At 31.5% G+C, this 12,463-nt stretch overlaps 1 protein-coding gene and 1 long non-coding RNA gene across 2 annotated transcripts in view; both read right to left on the minus strand.

Moving 5' to 3' along the window:
- The window catches only part of LOC139530003 (protein FAM32A-like), a 56,247-nt gene that overhangs the window by 24,719 nt on the left and 19,065 nt on the right, over positions 1–12,463 (minus strand). The gene's annotated exons all lie outside the window — the stretch shown is intronic.
- LOC139529947 (uncharacterized) lies at positions 4,972–9,479 on the minus strand. The gene is made up of 3 exons (XR_011665924.1): positions 9,388–9,479; positions 8,734–8,797; positions 4,972–7,226 (listed from the first exon to the last, which is right to left on the minus strand). It is a non-coding gene; the product is annotated as an uncharacterized lncRNA (long non-coding RNA).

Consider the following 12,463-nt stretch of genomic DNA (forward strand, 5'->3'; position numbering starts at 1 on the left):
CATAGATCCTACAATAGTCAACTGATTAAAATTTCTTGTGGATATGCACATGAACTTATCATGTCCTCATTAAAAACAAAGTTTCATTAAATTCTGTTGTGTGGTTTCAGAGGAGTTAGTTGCAATGCCAAACTGTTGCAACAGTATATTTAAAATTCTAAGTACAAAGGGTCTCTTAGAAAAGTTGAATCTTTATTTCCTGTTCGAAATGCACATCTACATAATAATAATATATCCTTATTATCTACTCGGTAGCATGAAATTCTATTGTGTGGTTTTTGAGGAGTTGCGATGACAAACTGTTGCAGCAGTAAATTTTAAATTCTAAGTTCAAATGGGCACAACTCCTAGAACAAAAATTAAATAACAATTTCCTGTGGATAGCACATCTTCATAGTAATAATGTCTTTGTTATATATCTATCATGAAATTTTGTTTTGTGGGCCGTTTATTTCCAAGGGGCATAACTCTTTTAGAAAAGTCTATCTTCCACCATGATAAAACTCGTCTGAGATATTGCTAATATAAACCTATAAGTTTTATAAAAATCTGGCAAAAATTGTACCTGTTAGAGGGGACGACAGCAGAGGGATAAAGGGACAGACAAGCAGACACTCAGTATTTCTATGTCCCCAGCAACGTGTTAAGCAGAAGATAATTAGACCTTCTATCAGTAAAATACTGTTAACTGAAAAGTTCAAACATTATCTCTAACTGTAGCTGGAAACAAAAGCTTTGATATCCACACTTTTTATTGTATATAAACTTAATTTTGGCATATCATTCAAAAAGTCTTGATTTTAATTAAGTCTCCAGATCTACCGTCAGTGGCAGATCCAGAAATTTTGATAAGAGGGGACTTGCTCCAGTCATGCTTCAGTGATTCCCTAAATACTGAACCAATTTTTTTCAACAAAAGATGGGTCTGGGCTACCCCCTAAATTTGCCTCTGACCTTAACGACCAAAGTTTCATACAATTTGAGGGGGTTTGAAAAATATTTGGTGTCTTTAATCTAAACCTAACTGTTGAGTATGCTACAGCTTCCATGACAAAATAATGCAGCCTCAACAAAAATATCTCAGCATCCTTTAAAAAATATCATCAGCATTGCAAGAGACTAACTGGTTAATTTTTTGCAGTTATAACCATGTGTAGATCATATTCAAGTTTTCAATTGCCAAATGTTGAAAAGGTGCTCAAAGAACAACTACATTTAAAACCCCCAAAATGTTCAAATATGATTTGGAAAAGAATGCATAAACTGAATTTTCCTGTCTAATGCTAAGTGGAAAGTCATTGTGACTAAGGGATTAAATGCAAGTAGAACAGAAAATAAACATCATCAATGATCCACGAAACTAAGGCCAATTTTAGATAAACCCTAAAGCATTAAAACACTTTAAAAGCATTTTTCACCCACACTAGATTTGAGACTATCATTCCAGCCAAAAACTAGTAAAATAAGGCCCAAGGTCAGATGTACCTCATTAGACAGACATGTTCACCTAAAATATATTTGAATTATTATTTATAGTATCAATTAATTATAGTATCTGAGAACTAGAGGCTCTAAAGAGCCTGTGTCGCTCACCTTTGTCTATGTGAATATTAAACAAAGGACGCAGATAGATTCATGACAAAATTGTGTTTTGGTGATGGTGATGTGTTTGTACATCTTACTTTACTGAACATTCTTGCTGCTTACAATTATCTCTATCTATAATGAACTTGGCCCATTAGTTTCAGTGGAAAATGTTAGTAAAAATTTACAAATTTTATGAAAATTGTTAAAAATTGACTATAAAGAACAATAACTCCTAAGGGGGTCAATTGACCATTTCGGTCATGTTGACTTATTTGTAAATCTTACTTTGCTGAACATTATTGTTGTTTACAGTTTATCTCTATCAATAATAATATTCAAGATAATGACCAAAAACAGCAAAATTTCCTTAAAACTAACAATTCAGGGTCAGCAACCCAACAACGGGTTGTCCGATTCATCTTAAAATTTCAGAGCAGATAAATGTTGACCTGATAAACAATTTTACCCCATGTCAGATTTGCTCTAAATGCTTTGGGTTTTGAGTTGTAAGCCAAAAACTGCATTTCACCCCATGTTCTATTTTTAGCCATGGCGGCCATCTTGGTTGGATGGCCGGGTCACCGGACACATTTTTCAAACTACTAACCCAAAAGATGATTGTGGCCAAGTTTGGATTAATTTGGCCAAGTAGTTTCAGAGGAGAAGATTTTTGTAAAAGATTACTAAGATTTACGAAAAATGGTTAAAAATTGACTATAAAGGGCAATAACTCCTAAAGGGGTCAACTGACCATTTCAGTCATGTTGACTTATTTGTAAATCTTACTTTGCTGAACATTATTGCTGTTTACTGTTTATCTCTATCTATAATAATATTCAAGATAATAACCAAAAACAGCAAAATTTCCTTAAAATTACTAATTCAGGGGCAGCAACCCAACAACGGGTTATCCGATTCATCTGAAAATATCAGGGCAGATAGATCTACACCTGTTTAACAATTCTACTCCTGTCAGATTTGCTTTAAATGCTTTGGTTTTTGAGTTATAAGCCAAAAACTGCATTTTACCCCTATGTTCTATTTTTAGCCATGGCGGCCATCTTGGATGGTTGGCCTGGTCACCAGACACATTTTTTAAACTAGATACCCCAAAGATGATTGTGACCAAGTTTGGTTTAATTTAGCCCAGTAGTTTCAGAGGAGAAGATTTTTGTAAAAGATTACTAAGATTTACGAAGAATGGTTAAAAATTGACTATAAAGGGCAATAACTCCTAAAGGGGTCAACTGACCATTTCAGTCCTGTTGACTTATTTGTAAATCTTACTTTGGTGAACATTATTGTTGTTTATAGTTTATCTCTATCTATAATAATATTCAAGATAATAACCAAAAACAGCAAAATTTCCTTAAAATTACTAATTCAGGGCCAGCAACCCAACAACGGGTTGTCCGATTCATCTGAAAATTTCAGGGCAGATAGATCTTGAACTGATAAACAATTTTACCCCCATGTCAGATTTGCTCTAAATGCTTTGGGTTTTGAGTTATAAGCCAAAAACTGCATTTTACCCCATGTTCTATTTTTAGCCATGGCGGCCATCTTGGTTTGATGGCCGGGTCACCAGACACATTTTTCAAACTACTAACCCAAAAGATGATTGTGGCCAAGTTTGGATTAATTTGGCCAAGTAGTTTCAGAGGAGAAGATTTTTGTAAAATATTACTAAGATTTACGAAAAATGGTTAAAAATTGACTATAAAGGGCAATAACTCCTAAAGGGGTCAACTGACCATTTCAGTCATGTTGACTTATTTGTAAATCTTACTTTGCTGAACATTATTGCTGTTTACTGTTTATCTCTATCTATAATAATATTCAAGATAATAACCAAAAACAGCAAAATTTCCTTAAAATTACTAATTCAGGGGCAGCAACCCAACAACGGGTAATCCGATTCATCTGAAAATTTCAGGGCAGATAGATCTTCACCTGTTTAACAATTCTACCCCATGTCAGATTTGCTCTAAATGCTTTGGTTTTTGAGTTATAAGCCAAAAACTGCATTTTACCCCTATGTTCTATTTTTAGCCATGGCGGCCATCTTGGATGGTTGGCCGGGTCACCGGACACATTTTTTAAACTAGATACCCCAAAGATGATTGTGACCAAGTTTGGTTTAATTTGGCCCAGTAGTTTCAGAGGAGAAGATTTTTGTAAAAGTTAACGACGACGACGGACGCCGGATGCCGGACGCCGGACGCCGGACGCCAAGTGATGAGAAAAGCTCACTTGGCCTTTTAGGCCAGGTGAGCTAAAAAGACTTAATCATTGAAACCAAATGTTGTCCAAAAATCCATGAAAATGAGGTAAAGGTCAAATATACCTTATGTTCATTTATTGTACATAAATTAGGCTGTTAGTTTTCTCGTTAGAATTCTTTTACATTTGTCCATTTCTGGGCCTTTTATAGCTGACTATTACGGTATTGACTTTGCACATTGTTAAAGGTTGTACAGTGACCTATATGTTAATTTCTGTGTCATTTGGTATCTTGTGGAGAGATGTCTCATTGGCAATCATAACACATCTTTTTATACTTGTTAGACAGACATGAACACTTACAATCATTTTATCCATTGAATATGTCGATAAAATTTCAAAGAAACTAATGCCTTATCTGGAACTGACGATTTAACACTAAACCATGGCACAACACCACTGGTCATGTGATTTCTGTCTGGACAAATAATTTCTTGCAATGAATACCAAATATAAGTGGTTTTTGAACCTTAAAAACGAAGTTAAGACAATGATCATATGCAAGACGAAAACTTCAGACCATAATGCACCTGCATACCAAATAAAGTTGACCCAGCTTTTCTACCGTCTGGATAAATGAAGTTTCATTCAAAGACGCCTCTGCAGTCCTATGTTTTGCAAGCGACAGATAGGACAATAAATTAGATAATTCTTGATCTATATATTAAAAGCATTAGCTGCTAAGCTGGTTATGGCAAGTCCAATGAACAATTCTGTAAGACACTGTGGATACATTTATTTCCATAGATACTGATTTTCGGGGACTGAAGTAAAATTTTGATTTTGTGGATTATTGATATTGTGGCACTGCAAACCTCTGCCTACAAGCCTAAACAAAATTTGCATTTTGTTCAACATTCAAATTTGTAGTGTACTAATACCCAGGAAATCCTTGAAAATTTGGTTTCCAACAAATAATGATGAACCCAGAGTTAATTGAGTAATGTCTTAAGCATCATTTGTCTCAAATCTTGTTTAAAGTAGCAAAGAAGTTTGATGATTGGCATCAAGTGATGGATATATACATTGTCTCTGTCACAACCTCAAGAACAGAAACCTCATCCCCTTTATTTGTCATCCAGGCTTGAACGAAATATAAGATGGGTTTTAAATAAATTTTATTATTAACATACATTATTATACAAAATACGCAAATGAAACCAAACACAATCTGCTTCTGTAGGCAGGCGCGGATCCAGAGGGGAGGTCTCGGGGGTTGGAACCCCCCCCCTTTTTTTTGGACGATCAATGCATTTGAATGGGGACATTTAATTGGAACCCCCCTTTGTCCTGGGTTAGGAACCCACCTTTTTTAAAATGGCTGGATCCGCCCCTGTGTAGGGGTGTAATTTTATCAAACAAATTGTGATATGCTTTTGGCCACAGTTGTACATTATCTTCACAATCAAAAGGAGGAAAAGGATCTGCATCATGGGTTTGGTATCATAAACATAATATTACAATAAAATAGTACAAAATAAATGAGAGTACTGAGGATTTCTATTTTCCTGGGTACCAGTTATAAGACTGTTTTTTTTTAGAAAAATAAGTCTGTTTTTAAGACACATGTATCAAATTATGTTATAATTGATTTTTAAAACGACTAGTTTTTTGCTTAGTATATATACTTTTAAGTTTTTCATTGCTTTAAATTTACCAAACTTAATGATAGAAATAAAAAAAGTAATAGAATTCCATAAAAAATTCCTTAGTTTGTCTCAAATTTTAAAAAGGATGTTCACAAACATTACAACTCTTAAACAAATAGTAAAAGCTACTATAAAATATAAAAATACAAAAATTGGTATGAATGAAATAGATTTTTGAGATGTACTCCAACTTATTAACTGGGTAATTATTTTAATCTAAAGATCTTGATTTGTGCAAAAACTATTGAATTGCCAAGGAAAGAGTTAACTGCATTTCATTCCATCTTTCTAATCCCTGCTGTTTTAAAATATAAATAGTTTTACTCCAACCCTATTTCAGTATTTCTAATCAGAGTTATTATAAAAAAAAATCTTCTCATTTTTATAGGGAGCCAGTACTTTTCCTCCAGAAAGGAAGGAAGATAACTAGTATGCATTTTTTCAGTCTGATTTATCCATTGGGGAATGTGGTAGGAATTCCTTTTACCATAAGGCGTCAAACAATCATTGTTGGCATCCCTTAGCGAAAAATTGGTTAAAGTTTTACTGTGATTTGTCAGGTTTCAAATAAATATTGCTACCATAATTTTGGGAAAAATTTAACATGATTGGTTAAAATCAGTCGATCTTTTTATTGTCTTAAAGAAAGTGTACTGTTTATTGTCATGCACCAAAAATTACAGTTGATGTCATTTGGCAAGATGTTTTACCCTTATTCATCATGAAGGTACCAGACCCATTACCACCTTCGGGCTATAGCGAGTAAGTGTATCATCTGTTTACTCACTGATCTTCAACTTTTACCCACAATTACTAGTACTGCTGGTCTAGTACAAAGCAGGGTCTATATTATTACAACATTAATATGTTCCCACCCTAAATCATTCAGTTTGCCACTGGACATTAAAATGCCATCCAAGGTAAAATAATCTTAAAGTTCCTGAGTAATCTTGGGTGAAAAAAATAATTCTTAAAATGTTGAGTACAATCTTCAAAAGACAAACCTAAAACATTCCTTAAAATATAAATTATCAATGAGAAAAAAACATAAAAATTATATAATTAAACAATCTACAAAAACTGTGAAATTATTTTCACTTGGGCATGTTGAGTGGTATCAAATTCTGAATAACGCATTAAATAAACAAAACCAAATAATTAAACTGACAGCCATTTCTTTGTATTAATGTACAGAAAGATGAGTAAAACACAACCAAATAGCCAAATATTTATTTTTGGAATCAAAAACTATAAATGCTCAACAGGGTATTTGTTTTATATTTCTTAGTTTTTGGCCATCAAAGTCCTACATTATAGGTTCGTAACAGGCAAAATTCGTTTCACAAAGCACTTGTAAGACTAACACGTACATAACTTAAAAAATATATGTAAACTGATGTAAGTCTTATAGGTACTTTGTGTAACCTATGGCATACCTTTGGACCCCTCAAATTACAATAATTTTACAGTTTAATTTTTATTAATTACAAAACAAAACAATAATCAAATGCAAGTAAAAATGATAAAAAAAAATATATAATTTGAACTCAATACAATAAAAACAAAATTTGTTAATTTTTTCGTCTGCTTATAAGACTTAAACCGTCTACAGATTCTACCAATAGAGATAGCAACAGTTCATCCGATTGTTTGTATGTTGTTGTCTGAAGATTTTACCATACAAGGCAGCAACCGTAACACTTTCAACTGAAAAGAAACACATTTAAGTTTTAATCTTAGTATATCAAATAATTTGGATATTTAATAAAATTAAAACAGCAATTTTTTAATTAAAAAACATATTAATGAACGAAAACTCTAAGGATCATCATGCCTGTAATTGGTTTAGCAGTTTCAGAGGAAAAGATGTTTGAAATAGTTTACACTGAACATATTATGATAACAGACACCAAGTGATGACAAAAGCTCACATTTCCTTTTAGGAAGGGTGAGCTAAAAATGAAATAAATGAAGAATGTGTCAATGAAACACATATGATGCCCCAACTTGCATATAACATTTAAAGGAGCATAACTGTAAAGGTGACGTCACCTAAATTAGATCTTGAGCTGTGTTTTGTGGTAATAAGCATTGTGTTCAAGTTTCATCACATTTGGTTGAGGTAAACTTTGTAATGAAAATATGAAACACGGAATGAAAGGCAGTTATCATACATCTTTTTTTATGACAGCACTTGTTTTACATAATACTAGAAAACTTATCAATAGCATATTGTTATTTCACACATATTTTACTGAATATATGATGTTTTTTTTAAAATGATATCTGATTCTTATAAATATAGAATTATTTTAGAAAGAAAAACTATATGAAAGCTTAGTTTGGACAATTTTATAGCAATTCAAAATAAACAGTTCCTTTTCAGCATGGAAATGGCTATAATATAACTATACAAACTGATAAACTAATTTTGTCACAACTTCATTAAAGCGGAGTTAAAGTCTTATAGGATTGTAAGTATGTTTTATTTTATCACCTTGCACTTTCACTTTTGACTGAACAATTTGTTCAATATTCTGTCCAGTTGAACAATTTGGTTTAATATAACAAATTGCAATTTGGTCAAAATTTTGAATGAGTTGCAATTGGTGGAGAGCAACACTAACAGTCAACTCACTGTAAGAAAGCTTAAACTTGTTATGTCCTGCGTTAGCATAAATTTTAAACTACCAGTCTTCATTAGCAAGCATGACAAACAAGTAGTTGGATGATGTCTGACATATTTTTTCATTGTTTCATCGTGAATTAGGCTGTTGGTTTTCTAGTTTGAATCATCTTTTTTTTCACATTGGGGACTTTTTTTTAACTGTACAGTATAGCTTTTGCACATCGTTGTAGGCCATACAATGAGCTTTTTAGCTTACATCCACAGCATTTGGTCTCTGGGTGAGTTATCTCCTTAGCAATCATACAAGTTTCAAGTTGATCATCAAGAATTACTTTGACTAAAAACTAACCTAAAGTGGGACAGATAGAAATCAGACAGACAAAGAAACGAAGGTGCAGACTGAAGGAAGATTTTCTTAGTACAGGTATAATATTTCCCTTATTCAGCTTGATACCTCATTTTGAGATTATATAAAGTTATTTTAAGAAAAATTAAAATGAAAGATCTAAATCTCTGCATAATAGAATCTATGGTATTTACATGCTCTTGGCTGAATAGTTAATAAATCTATGTATTGGTTTTTACCATAAAAGTCAGCTCTAATGGCCCTTCCCAGCCTCAATCCTTACAGACAAGCTGTGGTGCTAACCTGAAATATAAAATGCTTAGTCATTCAAACTTGTTTAAAAGGATCTCAGCTGGTAAAGTGGTGAAGGTTGGTACCTATTAAAATGTTTCAACCCCCTGCATTTGTTTGCAACTGTCCTAAGTCAGGAACTTGATGTTCAGTGGTTGTTGTTTGTTGATGTGGTTCATTAATGTTTTAGTTTTATATATATATATTAGACTGTTTGTTTTACCGTTTTATTGGTTTAACACTGGACATTTGTAGGGGCCCTTTCTAGCTTGCTGTTCCGTGTCAGCCAAGGCTCCGTGTTGAAGACCTTACTTTGACTTTTAATGGTTTACTTTTACAAATTCTGACTTCTTATACTCTATGTATGTACATTATATAGAAAAAGTCTATATGTGTAATAGATGTTGAGAACATTCACTATACAGCAATTCAACAAAACCAAAAAAACTAAATAATTAAGTTAGTTCCTTAGATTTACCAATAAAAGAAAAAGTAGGGTATTGACTAATCACCACACTCATTTAAACTTTCAAGCCTAGAGCACATATTTCTAATATTTCTAATACATTTAATTTTTTTCAAATAGGTATACTGGTACCAACCTTCATATTAGCTGTATTAGACAACCAAGTCTTATTACCACACCACGAAAACATCTCACAAAAAGAACCTTAAATATTAAAATTGATAATTTATATATTTTACAATTCAATTTCTCCAACATTTACCAAATATTGTTCTAAATTCTAAAACATCACTAGTACATAATAGTAAAATAACAGTTTGTGAAATTAATATTAAAATTGGAAAAAAAACATAAAAATTAGTCTTATTAAGTTTATGATTTAAATGTAAATCTGTAAATCATCTAGTTTAAATCATCAATGTTCAAAAAAACAAATATTAAATCTGCATATATTATAATGAGTTATCTCCCATTGAATGAAAAAATCTTATTCATTGTACATATTAGTCTTCAAGTTGTACTCCAGATTTAATTTTGTATCTATATAAAAATCTTCATGTACCTGGTATCTTAAATTACAAACTAGCAATGGTGTTATGAATGCATAAGATTACAAAGGTGTTGTACTAATATAAAATCAAATTAATTACAGAAATGTATAGCATTTATTTGGCTTAATTAAACTTGCTTCATTATTTCCATGGAAAAGCCTCAGACTTGGTTGAAGATTAATTTGACCATCTTCCTTGGAGCTGCTACCTAGGCTACTTTTATATGCTTTTCAACAAAGGTTTTTGTGCTGATTAGTTCACTGAATCCATTTTATCCATTTAATGAAATGTCCTTTCCATTGTATCTAATCAAACGTACAATTGTCACAACAATGTTCCAAAGGATCTAACAACATATTCTTTTTCCAATGATGGCTACTGGAGTAATTCTTGATGTAAAACAAAAAATTATATTTCGTTCATAATACTATGTAAAAATACCAGATGTGCTTTTAAATTTACCAAATGGTTTTTTTGGTACCCCACAAATTTTCTTTCCCATTAAAAGTATTATTTAGAACTATGTTTACATTTTTTTTTTATTTACAGAACTCTTAACAATAGCTAATGTACTAGTTCGCAGACATCTGATATGTAAATACTTATACAAAAAAATGTACTAATGTAATAAAAAAGTACAGTATAGCAATAAAAGCATAGTTTAATAAATATCCCTTCTTCTAATGCTTTACTCATAATAGAAGTCATGTGGTATATATCTAAATTTAAATATATGGAAACATAAATGTAAATAGGGGGGATGATGATCAACCTCAATCAATTTTCAACTCTTTTCAATTTCCAAAGATATGGGTAAAAAATAAATTTGATAGCTTCTTTGCAATTTTTTGAAGAAAAATGCCTAAAATCTAACAATTTCACTGTTACAAGTGCACACTTAAATATTTGTGCAATCATTGTGTGAAGTTTAAAAGATCTAGATTGAAAACTGCAGGAATTGATTACACAAAATTGGTAGGGACCATGTAAATTTTGATAAAAAATCATTAAATTTAAAAAATTTGGAAAAACGGGGGAAAATTCCTCAAGCAATTCCATACTAGTAGGTACACAACTTCAACATGTGTGCAATCTTTCTGTGAAGCGGTACAAAAAAATCCTGAAATAAAAAAATACAAATATGATGCAAAATGGTACAATATAGTATGAAATCTTTAAAATTAGGACAAAATTTAGTAAGAAAAATGGTGAACTGATAAAAATACAGATTCATTTACCGGGTATATAAAAATAATTTTCAAAATTCAAATTGAACGCGATTCTGCAAAATTTTGTTTTTTAAACTATAATACTTGAAGAATAATAGTTCCAAAATATACAATTAAAAAGTAATGCTTTTGTTCCCAAATTATATTAGATAACATTTTGATTGGTGATATCAAATTTCTTTTTCTTGGGACTGCTTCCAATTACTCCTTCTGGAAAAGCAAGAAAATCACTGATATCTTGACATCAATAGAGATGGACTGACATAAGGTAACTCTTGGGGAACCACTGGATCAATACAGAACCAGTTGAAGTCAATAAAAAGCATTTTTTGCTATTGGGAGAGGAAACAGATCCCAAATTAAAACTAGTAGGTTTTCTATAATGTCATTAACTGATAAAAAAAAACGATTAGTGAAATCTCCATAGTCTAGAACAGGGTCAAATTTGAATTTGAATTAAAGACTGCTTGGTTATACAACTGAGTGTGTGCAATTTTTTAGGAAAAAAATCCCAATCTGTACCAATCTCCAAAAAACTTTTCCACAAATCATGATGAGCAACTATTAAATGCAATGAAAAGACAAATTATTACAAATTAATATTGGTAACCCCTTATTTTGGATGATCAATGAGTTCAAATGCCAACATATTGTTGGAACCCACCCTTAATCCTGGGTTGGGACCCCTTTAAAAATGGCTGAATCCACCAAGGAAAAGAGACATTCCTTCTGTAAATATTAGGAATAAATACTTGGAAAAACTCTGAGAGATGATGATAGTTTCAGATAACTCAGAATGAAGGTTTTTAAATGATGATTCAAAATAATTGTTCTTCTCATTTAGACAATGTTATAATCTTAAACATTTTGGATAATGTTTCACTATAATAATTTAAAATACAAATATAATTCATTTTTCTATTTCCAATACATCACAATAAAAATCAAATACAATTTTTTCTATATAAATGACCGTAAAAATATCAAAATTTCATTTCAGAATTACATATAAAGATTCCTTGTTAACAAAACACCATACCCTGAATACTTGAAAACCATAAAACAATCCAAAGAACCAAGAAAAAACAGAAGACATAACTAGAACCAACTGCAAGCTACAGCAAAAAGCAACTATGTTAAATGTTAGCAAAGACGCAGCACTCCAATCTCAATGTATTTCTGAAATGATAATTCGATATTTACTTAGTCTACAAGCAAACATTTAAGATAAAAAGATAAATGTTCAGCTATGAAAATTTTAATGCACCTGACCACAATTCAATTTAGTTATTCTACATTTTGACGTATTGAAAATAGAAAAAATTGGATATTTGTTTATTTATAAGCCTGAATTTTTGCATTTTGATAACTTTTTAATGAAATTCAAATAATCTGAACCCAATTATATTTGTCTAATTACTCCATTAGTATA

The sequence above is a fragment of the Mytilus edulis genome, chromosome 1 (assembly GCF_963676685.1).
Source record: "Mytilus edulis chromosome 1, xbMytEdul2.2, whole genome shotgun sequence".
NCBI lineage: Eukaryota > Metazoa > Mollusca > Bivalvia > Mytilida > Mytilidae > Mytilus > Mytilus edulis.